The sequence below is a fragment of the Ambystoma mexicanum genome, chromosome 8 (genome assembly GCF_040938575.1).
Source record: "Ambystoma mexicanum isolate Mex_15411 chromosome 8, UKY_AmexF1_1, whole genome shotgun sequence".
Taxonomy (NCBI): domain Eukaryota; kingdom Metazoa; phylum Chordata; class Amphibia; order Caudata; family Ambystomatidae; genus Ambystoma; species Ambystoma mexicanum.
Window position 1 is genome coordinate 731,851,793 of NC_090929.1, and position 20,188 is coordinate 731,871,980.

General features: G+C 46.5%; 57 non-coding genes and 2 pseudogenes across 57 annotated transcripts; all 59 read left to right on the forward strand.

Moving 5' to 3' along the window:
* Positions 1-237: 237 nt before the first annotated feature.
* On the forward strand, positions 238-356 carry LOC138477964 (5S ribosomal RNA). Its single transcript, XR_011271875.1, has one exon. It is a non-coding gene; the product is annotated as a 5S ribosomal RNA (ribosomal RNA).
* Positions 357-462: 106 nt separating this feature from the next.
* Positions 463-581, forward strand: LOC138476802 (5S ribosomal RNA). The gene has a single exon (XR_011270820.1). It is a non-coding gene; the product is annotated as a 5S ribosomal RNA (ribosomal RNA).
* A 106-nt stretch (positions 582-687) lies between these two features.
* LOC138479005 (5S ribosomal RNA) lies at positions 688-806 on the forward strand. Its single transcript, XR_011272819.1, has one exon. It is a non-coding gene; the product is annotated as a 5S ribosomal RNA (ribosomal RNA).
* Positions 807-912: 106 nt separating this feature from the next.
* LOC138476803 (5S ribosomal RNA) lies at positions 913-1,031 on the forward strand. Its single transcript, XR_011270821.1, has one exon. It is a non-coding gene; the product is annotated as a 5S ribosomal RNA (ribosomal RNA).
* A 463-nt stretch (positions 1,032-1,494) lies between these two features.
* Positions 1,495-1,613, forward strand: LOC138476804 (5S ribosomal RNA). The gene has a single exon (XR_011270822.1). It is a non-coding gene; the product is annotated as a 5S ribosomal RNA (ribosomal RNA).
* A 106-nt stretch (positions 1,614-1,719) lies between these two features.
* LOC138478929 (5S ribosomal RNA) lies at positions 1,720-1,838 on the forward strand. Its single transcript, XR_011272750.1, has one exon. It is a non-coding gene; the product is annotated as a 5S ribosomal RNA (ribosomal RNA).
* Positions 1,839-1,944: 106 nt separating this feature from the next.
* On the forward strand, positions 1,945-2,063 carry LOC138478674 (5S ribosomal RNA). Its single transcript, XR_011272519.1, has one exon. It is a non-coding gene; the product is annotated as a 5S ribosomal RNA (ribosomal RNA).
* A 106-nt stretch (positions 2,064-2,169) lies between these two features.
* On the forward strand, positions 2,170-2,288 carry LOC138476805 (5S ribosomal RNA). The gene has a single exon (XR_011270823.1). It is a non-coding gene; the product is annotated as a 5S ribosomal RNA (ribosomal RNA).
* Positions 2,289-2,751: 463 nt separating this feature from the next.
* LOC138480278 (5S ribosomal RNA) lies at positions 2,752-2,870 on the forward strand. The gene has a single exon (XR_011273975.1). It is a non-coding gene; the product is annotated as a 5S ribosomal RNA (ribosomal RNA).
* A 106-nt stretch (positions 2,871-2,976) lies between these two features.
* On the forward strand, positions 2,977-3,095 carry LOC138477816 (5S ribosomal RNA). The gene has a single exon (XR_011271740.1). It is a non-coding gene; the product is annotated as a 5S ribosomal RNA (ribosomal RNA).
* Positions 3,096-3,559: 464 nt separating this feature from the next.
* Positions 3,560-3,678, forward strand: LOC138479216 (5S ribosomal RNA). Its single transcript, XR_011273011.1, has one exon. It is a non-coding gene; the product is annotated as a 5S ribosomal RNA (ribosomal RNA).
* Positions 3,679-3,784: 106 nt separating this feature from the next.
* LOC138476806 (5S ribosomal RNA) lies at positions 3,785-3,903 on the forward strand. Its single transcript, XR_011270824.1, has one exon. It is a non-coding gene; the product is annotated as a 5S ribosomal RNA (ribosomal RNA).
* Positions 3,904-4,009: 106 nt separating this feature from the next.
* Positions 4,010-4,128, forward strand: LOC138478513 (5S ribosomal RNA). Its single transcript, XR_011272374.1, has one exon. It is a non-coding gene; the product is annotated as a 5S ribosomal RNA (ribosomal RNA).
* A 106-nt stretch (positions 4,129-4,234) lies between these two features.
* LOC138478181 (5S ribosomal RNA) lies at positions 4,235-4,353 on the forward strand. The gene has a single exon (XR_011272072.1). It is a non-coding gene; the product is annotated as a 5S ribosomal RNA (ribosomal RNA).
* Positions 4,354-4,817: 464 nt separating this feature from the next.
* LOC138476808 (5S ribosomal RNA) lies at positions 4,818-4,936 on the forward strand. Its single transcript, XR_011270826.1, has one exon. It is a non-coding gene; the product is annotated as a 5S ribosomal RNA (ribosomal RNA).
* Positions 4,937-5,042: 106 nt separating this feature from the next.
* LOC138478930 (5S ribosomal RNA) lies at positions 5,043-5,161 on the forward strand. Its single transcript, XR_011272751.1, has one exon. It is a non-coding gene; the product is annotated as a 5S ribosomal RNA (ribosomal RNA).
* A 106-nt stretch (positions 5,162-5,267) lies between these two features.
* Positions 5,268-5,386, forward strand: LOC138478675 (5S ribosomal RNA). The gene has a single exon (XR_011272520.1). It is a non-coding gene; the product is annotated as a 5S ribosomal RNA (ribosomal RNA).
* A 106-nt stretch (positions 5,387-5,492) lies between these two features.
* LOC138476810 (5S ribosomal RNA) lies at positions 5,493-5,611 on the forward strand. The gene has a single exon (XR_011270827.1). It is a non-coding gene; the product is annotated as a 5S ribosomal RNA (ribosomal RNA).
* Positions 5,612-6,074: 463 nt separating this feature from the next.
* On the forward strand, positions 6,075-6,193 carry LOC138480160 (5S ribosomal RNA). Its single transcript, XR_011273868.1, has one exon. It is a non-coding gene; the product is annotated as a 5S ribosomal RNA (ribosomal RNA).
* A 106-nt stretch (positions 6,194-6,299) lies between these two features.
* On the forward strand, positions 6,300-6,418 carry LOC138476811 (5S ribosomal RNA). Its single transcript, XR_011270828.1, has one exon. It is a non-coding gene; the product is annotated as a 5S ribosomal RNA (ribosomal RNA).
* A 106-nt stretch (positions 6,419-6,524) lies between these two features.
* On the forward strand, positions 6,525-6,643 carry LOC138478514 (5S ribosomal RNA). Its single transcript, XR_011272375.1, has one exon. It is a non-coding gene; the product is annotated as a 5S ribosomal RNA (ribosomal RNA).
* A 464-nt stretch (positions 6,644-7,107) lies between these two features.
* LOC138479217 (5S ribosomal RNA) lies at positions 7,108-7,226 on the forward strand. The gene has a single exon (XR_011273012.1). It is a non-coding gene; the product is annotated as a 5S ribosomal RNA (ribosomal RNA).
* Positions 7,227-7,332: 106 nt separating this feature from the next.
* On the forward strand, positions 7,333-7,451 carry LOC138476812 (5S ribosomal RNA). The gene has a single exon (XR_011270829.1). It is a non-coding gene; the product is annotated as a 5S ribosomal RNA (ribosomal RNA).
* A 106-nt stretch (positions 7,452-7,557) lies between these two features.
* LOC138478515 (5S ribosomal RNA) lies at positions 7,558-7,676 on the forward strand. Its single transcript, XR_011272376.1, has one exon. It is a non-coding gene; the product is annotated as a 5S ribosomal RNA (ribosomal RNA).
* A 106-nt stretch (positions 7,677-7,782) lies between these two features.
* On the forward strand, positions 7,783-7,901 carry LOC138478182 (5S ribosomal RNA). Its single transcript, XR_011272073.1, has one exon. It is a non-coding gene; the product is annotated as a 5S ribosomal RNA (ribosomal RNA).
* A 464-nt stretch (positions 7,902-8,365) lies between these two features.
* Positions 8,366-8,484, forward strand: LOC138476813 (5S ribosomal RNA). Its single transcript, XR_011270830.1, has one exon. It is a non-coding gene; the product is annotated as a 5S ribosomal RNA (ribosomal RNA).
* Positions 8,485-8,590: 106 nt separating this feature from the next.
* On the forward strand, positions 8,591-8,709 carry LOC138478931 (5S ribosomal RNA). The gene has a single exon (XR_011272752.1). It is a non-coding gene; the product is annotated as a 5S ribosomal RNA (ribosomal RNA).
* Positions 8,710-8,815: 106 nt separating this feature from the next.
* Positions 8,816-8,934, forward strand: LOC138478676 (5S ribosomal RNA). The gene has a single exon (XR_011272521.1). It is a non-coding gene; the product is annotated as a 5S ribosomal RNA (ribosomal RNA).
* Positions 8,935-9,040: 106 nt separating this feature from the next.
* Positions 9,041-9,159, forward strand: LOC138476814 (5S ribosomal RNA). The gene has a single exon (XR_011270831.1). It is a non-coding gene; the product is annotated as a 5S ribosomal RNA (ribosomal RNA).
* A 463-nt stretch (positions 9,160-9,622) lies between these two features.
* LOC138480161 (5S ribosomal RNA) lies at positions 9,623-9,741 on the forward strand. Its single transcript, XR_011273869.1, has one exon. It is a non-coding gene; the product is annotated as a 5S ribosomal RNA (ribosomal RNA).
* Positions 9,742-9,847: 106 nt separating this feature from the next.
* On the forward strand, positions 9,848-9,966 carry LOC138476815 (5S ribosomal RNA). The gene has a single exon (XR_011270832.1). It is a non-coding gene; the product is annotated as a 5S ribosomal RNA (ribosomal RNA).
* A 464-nt stretch (positions 9,967-10,430) lies between these two features.
* LOC138479218 (5S ribosomal RNA) lies at positions 10,431-10,549 on the forward strand. Its single transcript, XR_011273013.1, has one exon. It is a non-coding gene; the product is annotated as a 5S ribosomal RNA (ribosomal RNA).
* Positions 10,550-10,655: 106 nt separating this feature from the next.
* LOC138478932 (5S ribosomal RNA) lies at positions 10,656-10,774 on the forward strand. The gene has a single exon (XR_011272753.1). It is a non-coding gene; the product is annotated as a 5S ribosomal RNA (ribosomal RNA).
* A 106-nt stretch (positions 10,775-10,880) lies between these two features.
* LOC138478517 (5S ribosomal RNA) lies at positions 10,881-10,999 on the forward strand. The gene has a single exon (XR_011272377.1). It is a non-coding gene; the product is annotated as a 5S ribosomal RNA (ribosomal RNA).
* Positions 11,000-11,105: 106 nt separating this feature from the next.
* On the forward strand, positions 11,106-11,224 carry LOC138478183 (5S ribosomal RNA). Its single transcript, XR_011272074.1, has one exon. It is a non-coding gene; the product is annotated as a 5S ribosomal RNA (ribosomal RNA).
* Positions 11,225-11,688: 464 nt separating this feature from the next.
* Positions 11,689-11,807, forward strand: LOC138476816 (5S ribosomal RNA). The gene has a single exon (XR_011270833.1). It is a non-coding gene; the product is annotated as a 5S ribosomal RNA (ribosomal RNA).
* Positions 11,808-11,913: 106 nt separating this feature from the next.
* LOC138478933 (5S ribosomal RNA) lies at positions 11,914-12,032 on the forward strand. The gene has a single exon (XR_011272754.1). It is a non-coding gene; the product is annotated as a 5S ribosomal RNA (ribosomal RNA).
* Positions 12,033-12,138: 106 nt separating this feature from the next.
* Positions 12,139-12,257, forward strand: LOC138478677 (5S ribosomal RNA). The gene has a single exon (XR_011272522.1). It is a non-coding gene; the product is annotated as a 5S ribosomal RNA (ribosomal RNA).
* A 106-nt stretch (positions 12,258-12,363) lies between these two features.
* On the forward strand, positions 12,364-12,482 carry LOC138476817 (5S ribosomal RNA). Its single transcript, XR_011270834.1, has one exon. It is a non-coding gene; the product is annotated as a 5S ribosomal RNA (ribosomal RNA).
* A 463-nt stretch (positions 12,483-12,945) lies between these two features.
* LOC138480163 (5S ribosomal RNA) lies at positions 12,946-13,064 on the forward strand. Its single transcript, XR_011273871.1, has one exon. It is a non-coding gene; the product is annotated as a 5S ribosomal RNA (ribosomal RNA).
* Positions 13,065-13,170: 106 nt separating this feature from the next.
* LOC138476818 (5S ribosomal RNA) lies at positions 13,171-13,289 on the forward strand. The gene has a single exon (XR_011270835.1). It is a non-coding gene; the product is annotated as a 5S ribosomal RNA (ribosomal RNA).
* A 464-nt stretch (positions 13,290-13,753) lies between these two features.
* On the forward strand, positions 13,754-13,872 carry LOC138479320 (5S ribosomal RNA). Its single transcript, XR_011273106.1, has one exon. It is a non-coding gene; the product is annotated as a 5S ribosomal RNA (ribosomal RNA).
* A 106-nt stretch (positions 13,873-13,978) lies between these two features.
* On the forward strand, positions 13,979-14,097 carry LOC138476821 (5S ribosomal RNA). Its single transcript, XR_011270837.1, has one exon. It is a non-coding gene; the product is annotated as a 5S ribosomal RNA (ribosomal RNA).
* Positions 14,098-14,571: 474 nt separating this feature from the next.
* Positions 14,572-14,690, forward strand: LOC138476822 (5S ribosomal RNA). The gene has a single exon (XR_011270838.1). It is a non-coding gene; the product is annotated as a 5S ribosomal RNA (ribosomal RNA).
* Positions 14,691-14,796: 106 nt separating this feature from the next.
* On the forward strand, positions 14,797-14,915 carry LOC138478104 (5S ribosomal RNA). The gene has a single exon (XR_011272002.1). It is a non-coding gene; the product is annotated as a 5S ribosomal RNA (ribosomal RNA).
* A 463-nt stretch (positions 14,916-15,378) lies between these two features.
* LOC138479322 (5S ribosomal RNA) lies at positions 15,379-15,497 on the forward strand. Its single transcript, XR_011273107.1, has one exon. It is a non-coding gene; the product is annotated as a 5S ribosomal RNA (ribosomal RNA).
* A 106-nt stretch (positions 15,498-15,603) lies between these two features.
* LOC138476823 (5S ribosomal RNA) lies at positions 15,604-15,722 on the forward strand. Its single transcript, XR_011270839.1, has one exon. It is a non-coding gene; the product is annotated as a 5S ribosomal RNA (ribosomal RNA).
* A 464-nt stretch (positions 15,723-16,186) lies between these two features.
* LOC138474134 (5S ribosomal RNA) lies at positions 16,187-16,302 on the forward strand (annotated as a pseudogene).
* Positions 16,303-16,408: 106 nt separating this feature from the next.
* Positions 16,409-16,527, forward strand: LOC138476824 (5S ribosomal RNA). The gene has a single exon (XR_011270840.1). It is a non-coding gene; the product is annotated as a 5S ribosomal RNA (ribosomal RNA).
* A 106-nt stretch (positions 16,528-16,633) lies between these two features.
* On the forward strand, positions 16,634-16,752 carry LOC138478106 (5S ribosomal RNA). The gene has a single exon (XR_011272004.1). It is a non-coding gene; the product is annotated as a 5S ribosomal RNA (ribosomal RNA).
* Positions 16,753-17,215: 463 nt separating this feature from the next.
* LOC138479323 (5S ribosomal RNA) lies at positions 17,216-17,334 on the forward strand. Its single transcript, XR_011273108.1, has one exon. It is a non-coding gene; the product is annotated as a 5S ribosomal RNA (ribosomal RNA).
* Positions 17,335-17,440: 106 nt separating this feature from the next.
* Positions 17,441-17,559, forward strand: LOC138476825 (5S ribosomal RNA). The gene has a single exon (XR_011270841.1). It is a non-coding gene; the product is annotated as a 5S ribosomal RNA (ribosomal RNA).
* A 464-nt stretch (positions 17,560-18,023) lies between these two features.
* LOC138474135 (5S ribosomal RNA) lies at positions 18,024-18,139 on the forward strand (annotated as a pseudogene).
* A 106-nt stretch (positions 18,140-18,245) lies between these two features.
* On the forward strand, positions 18,246-18,364 carry LOC138476827 (5S ribosomal RNA). Its single transcript, XR_011270843.1, has one exon. It is a non-coding gene; the product is annotated as a 5S ribosomal RNA (ribosomal RNA).
* Positions 18,365-18,470: 106 nt separating this feature from the next.
* LOC138478107 (5S ribosomal RNA) lies at positions 18,471-18,589 on the forward strand. Its single transcript, XR_011272005.1, has one exon. It is a non-coding gene; the product is annotated as a 5S ribosomal RNA (ribosomal RNA).
* Positions 18,590-19,052: 463 nt separating this feature from the next.
* LOC138479324 (5S ribosomal RNA) lies at positions 19,053-19,171 on the forward strand. Its single transcript, XR_011273109.1, has one exon. It is a non-coding gene; the product is annotated as a 5S ribosomal RNA (ribosomal RNA).
* Positions 19,172-19,277: 106 nt separating this feature from the next.
* On the forward strand, positions 19,278-19,396 carry LOC138476828 (5S ribosomal RNA). The gene has a single exon (XR_011270844.1). It is a non-coding gene; the product is annotated as a 5S ribosomal RNA (ribosomal RNA).
* A 106-nt stretch (positions 19,397-19,502) lies between these two features.
* On the forward strand, positions 19,503-19,621 carry LOC138479006 (5S ribosomal RNA). The gene has a single exon (XR_011272820.1). It is a non-coding gene; the product is annotated as a 5S ribosomal RNA (ribosomal RNA).
* Positions 19,622-19,727: 106 nt separating this feature from the next.
* Positions 19,728-19,846, forward strand: LOC138479111 (5S ribosomal RNA). The gene has a single exon (XR_011272916.1). It is a non-coding gene; the product is annotated as a 5S ribosomal RNA (ribosomal RNA).
* The last annotated feature ends 342 nt before the right edge of the window (positions 19,847-20,188 follow it).

Consider the following 20,188-nt stretch of genomic DNA (forward strand, 5'->3'; position numbering starts at 1 on the left):
TTCAAGAGGCATGAAAGAAAGCCGTTATTGTGTTGATTGTTCTCTCCACCTCCCTGCAACAGAAACAGGATGGATGGATTAAAGTTATCCTACCAGACATAGGAGTCCTGAATGGGCCCACCAGTCTTATATATCTCGCCTGATCGAGCGATGAGCGTGGTATCATGTTGCAAGTGGCTGCATGGCTTAGCTTACTAAATGCAAATGCATAAGAGTAATATTCTTAGCATTTCTAGAGCCTACGGCCACACCACACTGAATGCGCCCGATCTCGTCTGATCTTGGAAGCTAAGCAGTGTTGGGCCTAGTTAGTACCTGGATGGGAGACCGCCTGGGAATACCAGGTGCTGTAGGCTTTTTTGTGCTCCAAGTTCAGGAAGTGAGCCATTTCTCAATTGCCTTTCAAAACTGCAAGGTCTAGCCGACTAGATGCTTAAAAGTACAAAACTCACTAGGCCCAGAGCCTACGGCCACACCACACTGAATGCGCCCGATCTCGTCTGATCTCGGAAGCTAAGCAGTGTCGGGCCTAGTTAGTACCTGGATGGGAGACCGCCTGGGAATACCAGGTGCTGTAGGCTTTTTTGTGCTCCAAGTTCAGGAAGTGAGCCATTTCTCAATTGCCTTTCAAAACTGCAAGGTCTAGCCGACTAGATGCTTAAAAGTACAAAACTCACTAGGACCAGAGCCTACGGCCACACCACACTGAATGCGCCCGATCTCGTCTGATCTCAGAAGCTAAGCAGTGTCGGGCCTAGTTAGTACCTGGATGGGAGACCGCCTGGGAATACCAGGTGCTGTAGGCTTTTTTGTGCTCCAAGTTCAGGAAGTGAGCCATTTCTCAATTACCTTTCAAAACTGCAAGGTCTAGCCGACTAGATGCTTAAAAGTACAAAACTCACTAGGCCCAGAGCCTACGGCCACACCACACTGAATGCGCCCGATCTCGTCTGATCTCGGAAGCTAAGCAGTGTCGGGCCTAGTTAGTACCTGGATGGGAGACCGCCTGGGAATACCAGGTGCTGTAGGCTATTTTGTGCTCCATGATTAGTAATTGCACAACTTCTCAATTACTTTTCAAATTTGGTATGTTTCCAAAATAATTTTATCCCGTTTTATAGCGGAAATGTTGGACAACATTATGAGGGCTGGAGCTACCTATTTACATATAATTAGCATACAGGTAGTGTGTTCATGGGTAATAAATCGACTTTCACATGTAATGCAGTACAGAGAATATTGAGTCCTTCAAGAGGCATGAAAGAAAGCCGTTATTGTGTTGATTGTTCTCTCCACCTCCCTGCAACAGAAACAGGATGGATGGATTAAAGTTATCCTACCAGACATAGGAGTCCTGAATGGGCCCACCAGTCTTATATATCTCGCCTGATCGAGCCTGATCGAGCGATGAGCGTGGTATCATGTTGCAAGTGGCTGCATGGCTTAGCTTACTAAATGCAAATGCATAAGAGTAATATTCTTAGCATTACTCGAGCCTACGGCCACACCACACTGAATGCGCCCGATCTCGTCTGATCTCGGAAGCTAAGCAGTGTCGGGCCTAGTTAGTACCTGGATGGGAGACCGCCTGGGAATACCAGGTGCTGTAGGCTTTTTTGTGCTCCAAGTTCAGGAAGTGAGCCATTTCTCAATTGCCTTTCAAAACTGCAAGGTCTAGCCGACTAGATGCTTAAAAGTACAAAACTCACTAGGCCCAGAGCCTACGGCCACACCACACTGAATGCGCCCGATCTCGTCTGATCTCGGAAGCTAAGCAGTGTCAGGCCTAGTTAGTACCTGGATGGGAGACCGCCTGGGAATACCAGGTGCTGTAGGCTTTTTTGTGCTCCAAGTTCAGGAAGTGAGCCATTTCTCAATTGCCTTTCAAAACTGCAAGGTCTAGCCGACTAGATGCTTAAAAGTACAAAACTCACTGGGACCAGAGCCTACGGCCACACCACACTGAATGCGCCCGATCTCGTCTGATCTTGGAAGCTAAGCAGTGTCGGGCCTAGTTAGTACCTGGATGGGAGACCGCCTGGGAATACCAGGTGCTGTAGGCTTTTTTGTGCTCCAAGTTCAGGAAGTGAGCCATTTCTCAATTGCCTTTCAAAACTGCAAGGTCTAGCCGACTAGATGCTTAAAAGTACAAAACTCACTAGGCCCTGAGCCTACGGCCACACCACACTGAATGCGCCCGATCTCGTCTGATCTCGGAAGCTAAGCAGTGTCGGGCCTAGTTAGTACCTGGATGGGAGACCGCCTGGGAATACCAGGTGCTGTAGGCTATTTTGTGCTCCATGATTAGTAATTGCACAACTTCTCAATTACTTTTCAAATTTGGTATGTTTCCAAAATAATTTTATCCCGTTTTATAGCGGAAATGTTGGACAACATTATGAGGGCTGGAGCTACCTATTTACATATAATTAGCATACAGGTAGTGTGTTCATGGGTAATAAATCGACTTTCACATGTAATGCAGTACAGAGAATATTGAGTCCTTCAAGAGGCATGAAAGAAAGCCGTTATTGTGTTGATTGTTCTCTCCACCTCCCTGCAACAGAAACAGGATGGATGGATTAAAGTTATCCTACCAGACATAGGAGTCCTGAATGGGCCCACCAGTCTTATATATCTCGCCTGATCGAGCCTGATCGAGCGATGAGCGTGGTATCATGTTGCAAGTGGCTGCATGGCTTAGCTTACTAAATGCAAATGCATAAGAGTAATATTCTTAGCATTTCTAGAGCCTACGGCCACACCACACTGAATGCGCCTGATCTTGTCTGATCTCGGAAGCTAAGCAGTGTCGGGCCTAGTTAGTACCTGGATGGGAGACTGCCTGGGAATACCAGGTGCTGTAGGCTTTTTTGTGCTCCAAGTTCAGGAAGTGAGCCATTTCTCAATTGCCTTTCAAAACTGCAAGGTCTAGCCGACTAGATGCTTAAAAGTACAAAACTCACTAGGCCCAGAGCCTACGGCCACACCACACTGAATGCGCCCGATCTCGTCTGATCTCGGAAGCTAAGCAGTGTCGGGCCTAGTAAGTACCTGGATGGGAGACCGCCTGGGAATACCAGGTGCTGTAGGCTATTTTGTGCTCCATGATTAGTAATTGCGCAACTTCTCAATTACTTTTCAAATTTGGTATGTTTCCAAAATAATTTTATCCCGTTTTATAGCGGAAATGTTGGACAACATTATGAGGGCTGGAGCTACCTATTTACATATAATTAGCATACAGGTAGTGTGTTCATGGGTAATAAATCGACTTTCACATGTAATGCAGTACAGAGAATATTGAGTCCTTCAAGAGGCATGAAAGAAAGCCGTTATTGTGTTGATTGTTCTCTCCACCTCCCTGCAACAGAAACAGGATGGATGGATTAAAGTTATCCTACCAGACATAGGAGTCCTGAATGGGCCCACCAGTCTTATATATCTCGCCTGATCGAGCGCTGATCGAGCGATGAGCGTGGTATCATGTTGCAAGTGGCTGCATGGCTTAGCTTACTAAATGCAAATGCATAAGAGTAATATTCTTAGCATTACTAGAGCCTACGGCCACACCAGACTGAATGCGCCCGATCTCGTCTGATCTCGGAAGCTAAGCAGTGTCGGGCCTAGTTAGTACCTGGATGGGAGACCGCCTGGGAATACCAGGTGCTGTAGGCTTTTTTGTGCTCCAAGTTCAGGAAGTGAGCCATTTCTCAATTGCCTTTCAAAACTGCAAGGTCTAGCCGACTAGATGCTTAAAAGTACAAAACTCACTAGGCCCAGAGCCTACGGCCACACCACACTGAATGCGCCCGATCTCGTCTGATCTCGGAAGCTAAGCAGTGTCGGGCCTAGTTAGTACCTGGATGGGAGACCGCCTGGGAATACCAGGTGCTGTAGGCTTTTTTGTGCTCCAAGTTCAGGAAGTGAGCCATTTCTCAATTGCCTTTCAAAACTGCAAGGTCTAGCCGACTAGATGCTTAAAAGTACAAAACTCACTAGGACCAGAGCCTACGGCCACACCACACTGAATGCGCCCGATCTCGTCTGATCTCGGAAGCTAAGCAGTGTCGGGCCTAGTTAGTACCTGGATGGGAGACTGCCTGGGAATACCAGGTGCTGTAGGCTTTTTTGTGCTCCAAGTTCAGGAAGTGAGCCATTTCTCAATTGCCTTTCAAAACTGCAAGGTCTAGCCGACTAGATGCTTAAAAGTACAAAACTCACTAGGCCCAGAGCCTACGGCCACACCACACTGAATGCGCCCGATCTCGTCTGATCTCGGAAGCTAAGCAGTGTCGGGCCTAGTTAGTACCTGTATGGGAGACCGCCTGGGAATACCAGGTGCTGTAGGCTATTTTGTGCTCCATGATTAGTAATTGCGCAACTTCTCAATTACTTTTCAAATTTGGTATGTTTCCAAAATAATTTTATCCCGTTTTATAGCGGAAATGTTGGACAACATTATGAGGGCTGGAGCTACCTATTTACATATAATTAGCATACAGGTAGTGTGTTCATGGGTAATAAATCGACTTTCACATGTAATGCAGTACAGAGAATATTGAGTCCTTCAAGAGGCATGAAAGAAAGCCGTTATTGTGTTGATTGTTCTCTCCACCTCCCTGCAACAGAAACAGGATGGATGGATTAAAGTTATCCTACCAGACATAGGAGTCCTGAATGGGCCCACCAGTCTTATATATCTCGCCTGATCAAGCGCTGATCGAGTGATGAGCGTGGTATCATGTTGCAAGTGGCTGCATGGCTTAGCTTACTAAATGCAAATGCATAAGAGTAATATTCTTAGCATTACTCGAGCCTACGGCCACACCACACTGAATGCGCCCGATCTCGTCTGATCTCGGAAGCTAAGCAGTGTCGGGCCTAGTTAGTACCTGGATGGGAGACCGCCTGGGAATACCAGGTGCTGTAGGCTTTTTTGTGCTCCAAGTTCAGGAAGTGAGCCATTTCTCAATTGCCTTTCAAAACTGCAAGGTCTAGCCGACTAGATGCTTAAAAGTACAAAACTCACTAGGCCCAGAGCCTACGGCCACACCACACTGAATGCGCCCGATCTCGTCTGATCTCGGAAGCTAAGCAGTGTCAGGCCTAGTTAGTACCTGGATGGGAGACCGCCTGGGAATACCAGGTGCTGTAGGCTTTTTTGTGCTCCAAGTTCAGGAAGTGAGCCATTTCTCAATTGCCTTTCAAAACTGCAAGGTCTAGCCGACTAGATGCTTAAAAGTACAAAACTCACTGGGACCAGAGCCTACGGCCACACCACACTGAATGCGCCCGATCTCGTCTGATCTTGGAAGCTAAGCAGTGTCGGGCCTAGTTAGTACCTGGATGGGAGACCGCCTGGGAATACCAGGTGCTGTAGGCTTTTTTGTGCTCCAAGTTCAGGAAGTGAGCCATTTCTCAATTGCCTTTCAAAACTGCAAGGTCTAGCCGACTAGATGCTTAAAAGTACAAAACTCACTAGGCCCAGAGCCTACGGCCACACCACACTGAATGCGCCCGATCTCGTCTGATCTCGGAAGCTAAGCAGTGTCGGGCCTAGTTAGTACCTGGATGGGAGACCGCCTGGGAATACCAGGTGCTGTAGGCTATTTTGTGCTCCATGATTAGTAATTGCACAACTTCTCAATTACTTTTCAAATTTGGTATGTTTCCAAAATAATTTTATCCCGTTTTATAGCGGAAATGTTGGACAACATTATGAGGGCTGGAGCTACCTATTTACATATAATTAGCATACAGGTAGTGTGTTCATGGGTAATAAATCGACTTTCACATGTAATGCAGTACAGAGAATATTGAGTCCTTCAAGAGGCATGAAAGAAAGCCGTTATTGTGTTGATTGTTCTCTCCACCTCCCTGCAACAGAAACAGGATGGATGGATTAAAGTTATCCTACCAGACATAGGAGTCCTGAATGGGCCCACCAGTCTTATATATCTCGCCTGATCGAGCCTGATCGAGCGATGAGCGTGGTATCATGTTGCAAGTGGCTGCATGGCTTAGCTTACTAAATGCAAATGCATAAGAGTAATATTCTTAGCATTTCTAGAGCCTACGGCCACACCACACTGAATGCGCCTGATCTCGTCTGATCTCGAAAGCTAAGCAGTGTCGGGCCTAGTTAGTACCTGGATGGGAGACTGCCTGGGAATACCAGGTGCTGTAGGCTTTTTTGTGCTCCAAGTTCAGGAAGTGAGCCATTTCTCAATTGCCTTTCAAAACTGCAAGGTCTAGCCGACTAGATGCTTAAAAGTACAAAACTCACTAGGCCCAGAGCCTACGGCCACACCACACTGAATGCGCCCGATCTCGTCTGATCTCGGAAGCTAAGCAGTGTCGGGCCTAGTTAGTACCTGGATGGGAGACCGCCTGGGAATACCAGGTGCTGTAGGCTTTTTTGTGCTCCAAGTTCAGGAAGTGAGCCATTTCTCAATTGCCTTTCAAAACTGCAAGGTCTAGCCGACTAGATGCTTAAAAGTACAAAACTCACTAGGACCAGAGCCTACGGCCACACCACACTGAATGCGCCCGATCTCGTCTGATCTCGGAAGCTAAGCAGTGTCGGGCCTAGTTAGTACCTGGATGGGAGACTGCCTGGGAATACCAGGTGCTGTAGGCTATTTTGTGCTCCATGATTAGTAATTGCACAACTTCTCAATTACTTTTCAAATTTGGTATGTTTTCAAAATAATTGTATCCCGTTTTATAGCGGAAATGTTGGACAACATTATGAGGGCTGGAGCTACCTATTTACATATAATTAGCATACAGGTAGTGTGTTCATGGGTAATAAATCGACTTTCACATGTAATGCAGTACAGAGAATATTGAGTCCTTCAAGAGGCATGAAAGAAAGCCGTTATTGTGTTGATTGTTCTCTCCACCTCCCTGCAACAGAAACAGGATGGATGGATTAAAGTTATCCTACCAGACATAGGAGTCCTGAATGGGCCCACCAGTCTTATATATCTCGCCTGATCGAGCGCTGATCGAGCGATGAGCGTGGTATCATGTTGCAAGTGGCTGCATGGCTTAGCTTACTAAATGCAAATGCATAAGAGTAATATTCTTAGCATTACTAGAGCCTACGGCCACACCAGACTGAATGCGCCCGATCTCGTCTGATCTCGGAAGCTAAGCAGTGTCGGGCCTAGTTAGTACCTGGATGGGAGACCGCCTGGGAATACCAGGTGCTGTAGGCTTTTTTGTGCTCCAAGTTCAGGAAGTGAGCCATTTCTCAATTGCCTTTCAAAACTGCAAGGTCTAGCCGACTAGATGCTTAAAAGTACAAAACTCACTAGGCCCAGAGCCTACGGCCACACCACACTGAATGCGCCCGATCTCGTCTGATCTCGGAAGCTAAGCAGTGTCGGGCCTAGTTAGTACCTGGATGGGAGACCGCCTGGGAATACCAGGTGCTGTAGGCTTTTTTGTGCTCCAAGTTCAGGAAGTGAGCCATTTCTCAATTGCCTTTCAAAACTGCAAGGTCTAGCCGACTAGATGCTTAAAAGTACAAAACTCACTAGGACCAGAGCCTACGGCCACACCACACTGAATGCGCCCGATCTCGTCTGATCTCGGAAGCTAAGCAGTGTCGGGCCTAGTTAGTACCTGGATGGGAGACTGCCTGGGAATACCAGGTGCTGTAGGCTTTTTTGTGCTCCAAGTTCAGGAAGTGAGCCATTTCTCAATTGCCTTTCAAAACTGCAAGGTCTAGCCGACTAGATGCTTAAAAGTACAAAACTCACTAGGCCCAGAGCCTACGGCCACACCACACTGAATGCGCCCGATCTCGTCTGATCTCGGAAGCTAAGCAGTGTCGGGCCTAGTTAGTACCTGTATGGGAGACCGCCTGGGAATACCAGGTGCTGTAGGCTATTTTGTGCTCCATGATTAGTAATTGCGCAACTTCTCAATTACTTTTCAAATTTGGTATGTTTCCAAAATAATTTTATCCCGTTTTATAGCGGAAATGTTGGACAACATTATGAGGGCTGGAGCTACCTATTTACATATAATTAGCATACAGGTAGTGTGTTCATGGGTAATAAATCGACTTTCACATGTAATGCAGTACAGAGAATATTGAGTCCTTCAAGAGGCATGAAAGAAAGCCGTTATTGTGTTGATTGTTCTCTCCACCTCCCTGCAACAGAAACAGGATGGATGGATTAAAGTTATCCTACCAGACATAGGAGTCCTGAATGGGCCCACCAGTCTTATATATCTCGCCTGATCAAGCGCTGATCGAGTGATGAGCGTGGTATCATGTTGCAAGTGGCTGCATGGCTTAGCTTACTAAATGCAAATGCATAAGAGTAATATTCTTAGCATTACTCGAGCCTACGGCCACACCACACTGAATGCGCCCGATCTCGTCTGATCTCGGAAGCTAAGCAGTGTCGGGCCTAGTTAGTACCTGGATGGGAGACCGCCTGGGAATACCAGGTGCTGTAGGCTTTTTTGTGCTCCAAGTTCAGGAAGTGAGCCATTTCTCAATTGCCTTTCAAAACTGCAAGGTCTAGCCGACTAGATGCTTAAAAGTACAAAACTCACTAGGCCCAGAGCCTACGGCCACACCACACTGAATGCGCCCGATCTCGTCTGATCTCGGAAGCTAAGCAGTGTCAGGCCTAGTTAGTACCTGGATGGGAGACCGCCTGGGAATACCAGGTGCTGTAGGCTTTTTTGTGCTCCAAGTTCAGGAAGTGAGCCATTTCTCAATTGCCTTTCAAAACTGCAAGGTCTAGCCGACTAGATGCTTAAAAGTACAAAACTCACTGGGACCAGAGCCTACGGCCACACCACACTGAATGCGCCCGATCTCGTCTGATCTTGGAAGCTAAGCAGTGTCGGGCCTAGTTAGTACCTGGATGGGAGACCGCCTGGGAATACCAGGTGCTGTAGGCTTTTTTGTGCTCCAAGTTCAGGAAGTGAGCCATTTCTCAATTGCCTTTCAAAACTGCAAGGTCTAGCCGACTAGATGCTTAAAAGTACAAAACTCACTAGGCCCAGAGCCTACGGCCACACCACACTGAATGCGCCCGATCTCGTCTGATCTCGGAAGCTAAGCAGTGTCGGGCCTAGTTAGTACCTGGATGGGAGACCGCCTGGGAATACCAGGTGCTGTAGGCTATTTTGTGCTCCATGATTAGTAATTGCACAACTTCTCAATTACTTTTCAAATTTGGTATGTTTCCAAAATAATTTTATCCCGTTTTATAGCGGAAATGTTGGACAACATTATGAGGGCTGGAGCTACCTATTTACATATAATTAGCATACAGGTAGTGTGTTCATGGGTAATAAATCGACTTTCACATGTAATGCAGTACAGAGAATATTGAGTCCTTCAAGAGGCATGAAAGAAAGCCGTTATTGTGTTGATTGTTCTCTCCACCTCCCTGCAACAGAAACAGGATGGATGGATTAAAGTTATCCTACCAGACATAGGAGTCCTGAATGGGCCCACCAGTCTTATATATCTCGCCTGATCGAGCCTGATCGAGCGATGAGCGTGGTATCATGTTGCAAGTGGCTGCATGGCTTAGCTTACTAAATGCAAATGCATAAGAGTAATATTCTTAGCATTTCTAGAGCCTACGGCCACACCACACTGAATGCGCCTGATCTCGTCTGATCTCGAAAGCTAAGCAGTGTCGGGCCTAGTTAGTACCTGGATGGGAGACTGCCTGGGAATACCAGGTGCTGTAGGCTTTTTTGTGCTCCAAGTTCAGGAAGTGAGCCATTTCTCAATTGCCTTTCAAAACTGCAAGGTCTAGCCGACTAGATGCTTAAAAGTACAAAACTCACTAGGCCCAGAGCCTACGGCCACACCACACTGAATGCGCCCGATCTCGTCTGATCTCGGAAGCTAAGCAGTGTCGGGCCTAGTTAGTACCTGGATGGGAGACCGCCTGGGAATACCAGGTGCTGTAGGCTTTTTTGTGCTCCATGATTAGTAATTGCACAACTTCTCAATTACTTTTCAAATTTGGTATGTTTTCAAAATAATTGTATCCCGTTTTATAGCGGAAATGTTGGACAACATTATGAGGGCTGGAGCTACCTATTTACATATAATTAGCATACAGGTAGTGTGTTCATGGGTAATAAATCGACTTTCACATGTAATGCAGTACAGAGAATATTGAGTCCTTCAAGAGGCATGAAAGAAAGCCGTTATTGTGTTGATTGTTCTCTCCACCTCCCTGCAACAGAAACAGGATGGATGGATTAAAGTTATCCTACCAGACATAGGAGTCCTGAATGGGCCCACCAGTCTTATATATCTCGCCTGATCGAGCGCTGATCGAGCGATGAGCGTGGTATCATGTTGCAAGTGGCTGCATGGCTTAGCTTACTAAATGCAAATGCATAAGAGTAATATTCTTAGCATTACTAGAGCCTACGGCCACACCAGACTGAATGCGCCCGATCTCGTCTGATCTCGGAAGCTAAGCAGTGTCGGGCCTAGTTAGTACCTGGATGGGAGACCGCCTGGGAATACCAGGTGCTGTAGGCTTTTTTGTGCTCCAAGTTCAGGAAGTGAGCCATTTCTCAATTGCCTTTCAAAACTGCAAGGTCTAGCCGACTAGATGCTTAAAAGTACAAAACTCACTAGGCCCAGAGCCTACGGCCACACCACACTGAATGCGCCCGATCTCGTCTGATCTCGGAAGCTAAGCAGTGTCAGGCCTAGTTAGTACCTGGATGGGAGACCGCCTGGGAATACCAGGTGCTGTAGGCTTTTTTGTGCTCCAAGTTCAGGAAGTGAGCCATTTCTCAATTGCCTTTCAAAACTGCAAGGTCTAGCCGACTAGATGCTTAAAAGTACAAAACTCACTAGGACCAGAGCCTACGGCCACACCACACTGAATGCGCCCGATCTCGTCTGATCTCGGAAGCTAAGCAGTGTCGGGCCTAGTTAGTACCTGGATGGGAGACTGCCTGGGAATACCAGGTGCTGTAGGCTTTTTTGTGCTCCAAGTTCAGGAAGTGAGCCATTTCTCAATTGCCTTTCAAAACTGCAAGGTCTAGCCGACTAGATGCTTAAAAGTACAAAACTCACTAGGCCCAGAGCCTACGGCCACACCACACTGAATGCGCCCGATCTCGTCTGATCTCGGAAGCTAAGCAGTGTCGGGCCTAGTTAGTACCTGTATGGGAGACCGCCTGGGAATACCAGGTGCTGTAGGCTATTTTGTGCTCCATGATTAGTAATTGCGCAACTTCTCAATTACTTTTCAAATTTGGTATGTTTCCAAAATAATTTTATCCCGTTTTATAGCGGAAATGTTGGACAACATTATGAGGGCTGGAGCTACCTATTTACATATAATTAGCATACAGGTAGTGTGTTCATGGGTAATAAATCGACTTTCACATGTAATGCAGTACAGAGAATATTGAGTCCTTCAAGAGGCATGAAAGAAAGCCGTTATTGTGTTGATTGTTCTCTCCACCTCCCTGCAACAGAAACAGGATGGATGGATTAAAGTTATCCTACCAGACATAGGAGTCCTGAATGGGCCCACCAGTCTTATATATCTCGCCTGATCAAGCGCTGATCGAGTGATGAGCGTGGTATCATGTTGCAAGTGGCTGCACGGCTTAGCTTACTAAATGCAAATGCATAAGAGTAATATTCTTAGCATTACTCGAGCCTACGGCCACACCACACTGAATGCGCCCGATCTCGTCTGATCTCGGAAGCTAAGCAGTGTCGGGCCTAGTTAGTACCTGGATGGGAGACCGCCTGGGAATACCAGGTGCTGTAGGCTTTTTTGTGCTCCAAGTTCAGGAAGTGAGCCATTTCTCAATTGCCTTTCAAAACTGCAAGGTCTAGCCGACTAGATGCTTAAAAGTACAAAACTCACTAGGCCCAGAGCCTACGGCCACACCACACTGAATGCGCCCGATCTCGTCTGATCTCGGAAGCTAAGCAGTGTCAGGCCTAGTTAGTACCTGGATGGGAGACCGCCTGGGAATACCAGGTGCTGTAGGCTTTTTTGTGCTCCAAGTTCAGGAAGTGAGCCATTTCTCAATTGCCTTTCAAAACTGCAAGGTCTAGCCGACTAGATGCTTAAAAGTACAAAACTCACTGGGACCAGAGCCTACGGCCACACCACACTGAATGCGCCCGATCTCGTCTGATCTTGGAAGCTAAGCAGTGTCGGGCCTAGTTAGTACCTGGATGGGAGACCGCCTGGGAATACCAGGTGCTGTAGGCTTTTTTGTGCTCCAAGTTCAGGAAGTGAGCCATTTCTCAATTGCCTTTCAAAACTGCAAGGTCTAGCCGACTAGATGCTTAAAAGTACAAAACTCACTAGGCCCAGAGCCTACGGCCACACCACACTGAATGCGCCCGATCTCGTCTGATCTCGGAAGCTAAGCAGTGTCGGGCCTAGTTAGTACCTGGATGGGAGACCGCCTGGGAATACCAGGTGCTGTAGGCTATTTTGTGCTCCATGATTAGTAATTGCACAACTTCTCAATTACTTTTCAAATTTGGTATGTTTCCAAAATAATTTTATCCCGTTTTATAGCGGAAATGTTGGACAACATTATGAGGGCTGGAGCTACCTATTTACATATAATTAGCATACAGGTAGTGTGTTCATGGGTAATAAATCGACTTTCACATGTAATGCAGTACAGAGAATATTGAGTCCTTCAAGAGGCATGAAAGAAAGCCGTTATTGTGTTGATTGTTCTCTCCACCTCCCTGCAACAGAAACAGGATGGATGGATTAAAGTTATCCTACCAGACATAGGAGTCCTGAATGGGCCCACCAGTCTTATATATCTCGCCTGATCGAGCCTGATCGAGCGATGAGCGTGGTATCATGTTGCAAGTGGCTGCATGGCTTAGCTTACTAAATGCAAATGCATAAGAGTAATATTCTTAGCATTTCTAGAGCCTACGGCCACACCACACTGAATGCGCCTGATCTCGTCTGATCTCGAAAGCTAAGCAGTGTCGGGCCTAGTTAGTACCTGGATGGGAGACTGCCTGGGAATACCAGGTGCTGTAGGCTTTTTTGTGCTCCAAGTTCAGGAAGTGAGCCATTTCTCAATTGCCTTTCAAAACTGCAAGGTCTAGCCGACTAGATGCTTAAAAGTACAAAACTCACTAGGCCCAGAGCCTACGGCCACACCACACTGAATGCGCCCGATCTCGTCTGATCTCGGAAGCTAAGCAGTGTCGGGCCTAGTTAGTACCTGGATGGGAGACCGCCTGGGAATACCAGGTGCTGTAGGCTATTTTGTGCTCCATGATTAGTAATTGCGCAACTTCTCAATTACTTTTCAAATTTGGTATGTTTCCAAAATAATTTTATCCCGTTTTATAGCGGAAATGTTGGACAACATTATGAGGGCTGGAGCTACCTATTTACATATAATTAGCATACAGGTAGTGTGTTCATGGGTAATAAATCGACTTTCACATGTAATGCAGTACAGAGAATATTGAGTCCTTCAAGAGGCATGAAAGAAAGCCGTTATTGTGTTGATTGTTCTCTCCACCTCCCTGCAACAGAAACAGGATGGATGGATTAAAGTTATCCTACCAGACATAGGAGTCCTGAATGGGCCCACCAGTCTTATATATCTCGCCTGATCGAGCGCTGATCGAGCGATGAGCGTGGTATCATGTTGCAAGTGGCTGCATGGCTTAGCTTACTAAATGCAAATGCATAAGAGTAATATTCTTAGCATTACTAGAGCCTACGGCCACACCACACTGAATGCGCCCAATCTCGTCTGATCTCGGAAGCTAAGCAGTGTCGGGCCTAGTTAGTACCTGGATGGGAGACCGCCTGGGAATACCAGGTGCTGTAGGCTTTTTTGTGCTCCAAGTTCAGGAAGTGAGCCATTTCTCAATTGCCTTTCAAAACTGCAAGGTCTAGCCGACTAGATGCTTAAAAGTACAAAACTCACTAGGACCAGAGCCTACGGCCACACCACACTGAATGCGCCCGATCTCGTCTGATCTCGGAAGCTAAGCAGTGTCGGGCCTAGTTAGTACCTGGATGGGAGACCGCCTGGGAATACCAGGTGCTGTAGGCTATTTTGTGCTCCATGATTAGTAATTGCACAACTTCTCAATTACTTTTCAAATTTGGTATGTTTCCAAAATAATTTTATCCCGTTTTATAGCGGAAATGTTGGACAACATTATGAGGGCTGGAGCTACCTATTTACATATAATTAGCATACAGGTAGTGTGTTCATGGGTAATAAATCGACTTTCACATGTAATGCAGTACAGAGAATATTGAGTCCTTCAAGAGGCATGAAAGAAAGCCGTTATTGTGTTGATTGTTCTCTCCATCTCCCTGCAACAGAAACAGGATGGATGGATTAAAGTTATCCTACCAGACATAGGAGTCCTGAATGGGCCCACCAGTCTTATATATCTCGCCTGATCGAGCCTGATCGAGCGCTGATCGAGCGATGAGCGTGGTATCATGTTGCAAGTGGCTGCATGGCTTAGCTTACTAAATGCAAATGCATAAGAGTAATATTCTTAGCATTTCTAGAGCCTACGGCCACACCACACTGAATGCGCCCGATCTCGTCTGATCTCGGAAGCTAAGCAGTGTCGGGCCTAGTTAGTACCTGGATGGGAGACCGCCTGGGAATACCAGGTGCTGTAGGCTTTTTTGTGCTCCAAGTTCAGGAAGTGAGCCATTTCTCAATTGCCTTTCAAAACTGCAAGGTCTAGCCGACTAGATGCTTAAAAGTACAAAACTCACTAGGCCCAGAGCCTACGGCCACACCACACTGAATGCGCCTGATCTCGTCTGATCTCGGAAGCTAAGCAGTGTCGGGCCTAGTTAGTACCTGGATGGGAGACCGCCTGGGAATACCAGGTGCTGTAGGCTATTTTGTGCTCCATGATTAGTAATTGCACAACTTCTCAATTACTTTTCAAATTTGGTATGTTTCCAAAATAATTTTATCCCGTTTTATAGCGGAAATGTTGGACAACATTATGAGGGCTGGAGCTACCTATTTACATATAATTAGCATACAGGTAGTGTGTTCATGGGTAATAAATCGACTTTCACATGTAATGCAGTACAGAGAATATTGAGTCCTTCAAGAGGCATGAAAGAAAGCCGTTATTGTGTTGATTGTTCTCTCCACCTCCCTGCAACAGAAACAGGATGGATGGATTAAAGTTATCCTACCAGACATAGGAGTCCTGAATGGGCCCACCAGTCTTATATATCTCGCCTGATCGAGCCTGATCGAGCGATGAGCGTGGTATCATGTTGCAAGTGGCTGCATGGCTTAGCTTACTAAATGCAAATGCATAAGAGTAATATTCTTAGCATTTCTAGAGCCTACGGCCACACCACACTGAATGCGCCCAATCTCGTCTGATCTCGGAAGCTAAGCAGTGTCGGGCCTAGTTAGTACCTGGATGGGAGACCGCCTGGGAATACCAGGTGCTGTAGGCTTTTTTGTGCTCCAAGTTCAGGAAGTGAGCCATTTCTCAATTGCCTTTCAAAACTGCAAGGTCTAGCCGACTAGATGCTTAAAAGTACAAAACTCACTAGGCCTAGAGCCTACGGCCACACCACACTGAATGCGCCCGATCTCGTCTGATCTCGGAAGCTAAGCAGTGTCGGGCCTAGTTAGTACCTGGATGGGAGACCGCCTGGGAATACCAGGTGCTGTAGGCTATTTTGTGCTCCATGATTAGTAATTGCGCAACTTCTCAATTACTTTTCAAATTTGGTATGTTTCCAAAATAATTTTATCCCGTTTTATAGCGGAAATGTTGGACAACATTATGAGGGCTGGAGCTACCTATTTACATATAATTAGCATACAGGTAGTGTGTTCATGGGTAATAAATCGACTTTCACATGTAATGCAGTACAGAGAATATTGAGTCCTTCAAGAGGCATGAAAGAAAGCCGTTATTGTGTTGATTGTTCTCTCCACCTCCCTGCAACAGAAACAGGATGGATGGATTAAAGTTATCCTACCAGACATAGGAGTCCTGAATGGGCCCACCAGTCTTATATATCTCGCCTGATCGAGCGCTGATCGAGCGATGAGCGTGGTATCATGTTGCAAGTGGCTGCATGGCTTAGCTTACTAAATGCAAATGCATAAGAGTAATATTCTTAGCATTACTAGAGCCTACGGCCACACCAGACTGAATGCGCCCGATCTCGTCTGATCTCGGAAGCTCAGTGTCGGGCCTAGTTAGTACCTGGATGGGAGACCGCCTGGGAATACCAGGTGCTGTAGGCTTTTTTGTGCTCCAAGTTCAGGAAGTGAGCCATTTCTCAATTGCCTTTCAAAACTGCAAGGTCTAGCCGACTAGATGCTTAAAAGTACAAAACTCACTAGGCCCAGAGCCTACGGCCACACCACACTGAATGCGCCCGATCTCGTCTGATCTCGGAAGCTAAGCAGTGTCGGGCCTAGTTAGTACCTGGATGGGAGACCGCCTGGGAATACCAGGTGCTGTAGGCTTTTTTGTGCTCCAAGTTCAGGAAGTGAGCCATTTCTCAATTGCCTTTCAAAACTGCAAGGTCTAGCCGACTAGATGCTTAAAAGTACAAAACTCACTAGGCCCAGAGCCTACGGCCACACCACACTGAATGCGCCTGATCTCGTCTGATCTCGGAAGCTAAGCAGTGTCGGGCCTAGTTAGTACCTGGATGGGAGACCGCCTGGGAATACCAGGTGCTGTAGGCTATTTTGTGCTCCATGATTAGTAATTGCACAACTTCTCAATTACTTTTCAAATTTGGTATGTTTCCAAAATAATTTTATCCCGTTTTATAGCGGAAATGTTGGACAACATTATGAGGGCTGGAGCTACCTATTTACATATAATTAGCATACAGGTAGTGTGTTCATGGGTAATAAATCGACTTTCACATGTAATGCAGTACAGAGAATATTGAGTCCTTCAAGAGGCATGAAAGAAAGCCGTTATTGTGTTGATTGTTCTCTCCACCTCCCTGCAACAGAAACAGGATGGATGGATTAAAGTTATCCTACCAGACATAGGAGTCCTGAATGGGCCCACCAGTCTTATATATCTCGCCTGATCGAGCCTGATCGAGCGATGAGCGTGGTATCATGTTGCAAGTGGCTGCATGGCTTAGCTTACTAAATGCAAATGCATAAGAGTAATATTCTTAGCATTTCTAGAGCCTACGGCCACACCACACTGAATGCGCCCAATCTCGTCTGATCTCGGAAGCTAAGCAGTGTCGGGCCTAGTTAGTACCTGGATGGGAGACCGCCTGGGAATACCAGGTGCTGTAGGCTTTTTTGTGCTCCAAGTTCAGGAAGTGAGCCATTTCTCAATTGCCTTTCAAAACTGCAAGGTCTAGCCGACTAGATGCTTAAAAGTACAAAACTCACTAGGCCTAGAGCCTACGGCCACACCACACTGAATGCGCCCGATCTCGTCTGATCTCGGAAGCTAAGCAGTGTCGGGCCTAGTTAGTACCTGGATGGGAGACCGCCTGGGAATACCAGGTGCTGTAGGCTATTTTGTGCTCCATGATTAGTAATTGCGCAACTTCTCAATTACTTTTCAAATTTGGTATGTTTCCAAAATAATTTTATCCCGTTTTATAGCGGAAATGTTGGACAACATTATGAGGGCTGGAGCTACCTATTTACATATAATTAGCATACAGGTAGTGTGTTCATGGGTAATAAATCGACTTTCACATGTAATGCAGTACAGAGAATATTGAGTCCTTCAAGAGGCATGAAAGAAAGCCGTTATTGTGTTGATTGTTCTCTCCACCTCCCTGCAACAGAAACAGGATGGATGGATTAAAGTTATCCTACCAGACATAGGAGTCCTGAATGGGCCCACCAGTCTTATATATCTCGCCTGATCGAGCGCTGATCGAGCGATGAGCGTGGTATCATGTTGCAAGTGGCTGCATGGCTTAGCTTACTAAATGCAAATGCATAAGAGTAATATTCTTAGCATTACTAGAGCCTACGGCCACACCAGACTGAATGCGCCCGATCTCGTCTGATCTCGGAAGCTCAGTGTCGGGCCTAGTTAGTACCTGGATGGGAGACCGCCTGGGAATACCAGGTGCTGTAGGCTTTTTTGTGCTCCAAGTTCAGGAAGTGAGCCATTTCTCAATTGCCTTTCAAAACTGCAAGGTCTAGCCGACTAGATGCTTAAAAGTACAAAACTCACTAGGCCCAGAGCCTACGGCCACACCACACTGAATGCGCCCGATCTCGTCTGATCTCGGAAGCTAAGCAGTGTCGGGCCTAGTTAGTACCTGGATGGGAGACCGCCTGGGAATACCAGGTGCTGTAGGCTTTTTTGTGCTCCAAGTTCAGGAAGTGAGCCATTTCTCAATTGCCTTTCAAAACTGCAAGGTCTAGCCGACTAGATGCTTAAAAGTACAAAACTCACTAGGCCCAGAGCCTACGGCCACACCACACTGAATGCGCCTGATCTCGTCTGATCTCGGAAGCTAAGCAGTGTCGGGCCTAGTTAGTACCTGGATGGGAGACCGCCTGGGAATACCAGGTGCTGTAGGCTATTTTGTGCTCCATGATTAGTAATTGCACAACTTCTCAATTACTTTTCAAATTTGGTATGTTTCCAAAATAATTTTATCCCGTTTTATAGCGGAAATGTTGGACAACATTATGAGGGCTGGAGCTACCTATTTACATATAATTAGCATACAGGTAGTGTGTTCATGGGTAATAAATCGACTTTCACATGTAATGCAGTACAGAGAATATTGAGTCCTTCAAGAGGCATGAAAGAAAGCCGTTATTGTGTTGATTGTTCTCTCCACCTCCCTGCAACAGAAACAGGATGGATGGATTAAAGTTATCCTACCAGACATAGGAGTCCTGAATGGGCCCACCAGTCTTATATATCTCGCCTGATCGAGCCTGATCGAGCGATGAGCGTGGTATCATGTTGCAAGTGGCTGCATGGCTTAGCTTACTAAATGCAAATGCATAAGAGTAATATTCTTAGCATTTCTAGAGCCTACGGCCACACCACACTGAATGCGCCCAATCTCGTCTGATCTCGGAAGCTAAGCAGTGTCGGGCCTAGTTAGTACCTGGATGGGAGACCGCCTGGGAATACCAGGTGCTGTAGGCTTTTTTGTGCTCCAAGTTCAGGAAGTGAGCCATTTCTCAATTGCCTTTCAAAACTGCAAGGTCTAGCCGACTAGATGCTTAAAAGTACAAAACTCACTAGGCCCAGAGCCTACGGCCACACCACACTGAATGCGCCCGATCTCGTCTGATCTCGGAAGCTAAGCAGTGTCGGGCCTAGTTAGTACCTGGATGGGAGACCGCCTGGGAATACCAGGTGCTGTAGGCTTTTTTGTGCTCCAAGTTCAGGAAGTGAGCCATTTCTCAATTGCCTTTCAAAACTGCAAGGTCTAGCCGACTAGATGCTTAAAAGTACAAAACTCACTAGGACCAGAGCCTACGGCCACACCACACTGAATGCGCCCGATCTCGTCTGATCTCAGAAGCTAAGCAGTGTCGGGCCTAGTTAGTACCTGGATGGGAGACCGCCTGGGAATACCAGGTGCTGTAGGCTTTTTTGTGCTCCAAGTTCAGGAAGTGAGCCATTTCTCAATTGCCTTTCAAAACTGCAAGGTCTAGCCGACTAGATGCTTAAAAGTACAAAACTCACTAGGCCCAGAGCCTACGGCCACACCACACTGAATGCGCCCGATCTCGTCTGATCTCGTAAGCTAAGCAGTGTCGGGCCTAGTTAGTACCTGGATGGGAGACCGCCTGGGAATACCAGGTGCTGTAGGCTATTTTGTGCTCCATGATTAGTAATTGCACAACTTCTCAATTACTTTTCAAATTTGGTATGTTTCCAAAATAATTTTATCCCGTTTTATAGCGGAAATGTTGGACAACATTATGAGGGCTGGAGCTACCTATTTACATATAATTAGCATACAGGTAGTGTGTTCATGGGTAATAAATCGACTTTCACATGTAATGCAGTACAGAGAATATTGAGTCCTTCAAGAGGCATGAAAGAAAGCCGTTATTGTGTTGATTGTTCTCTCCACCTCCCTGCAACAGAAACAGGATGGATGGATTAAAGTTATCCTACCAGACATAGGAGTCCTGAATGGGCCCACCAGTC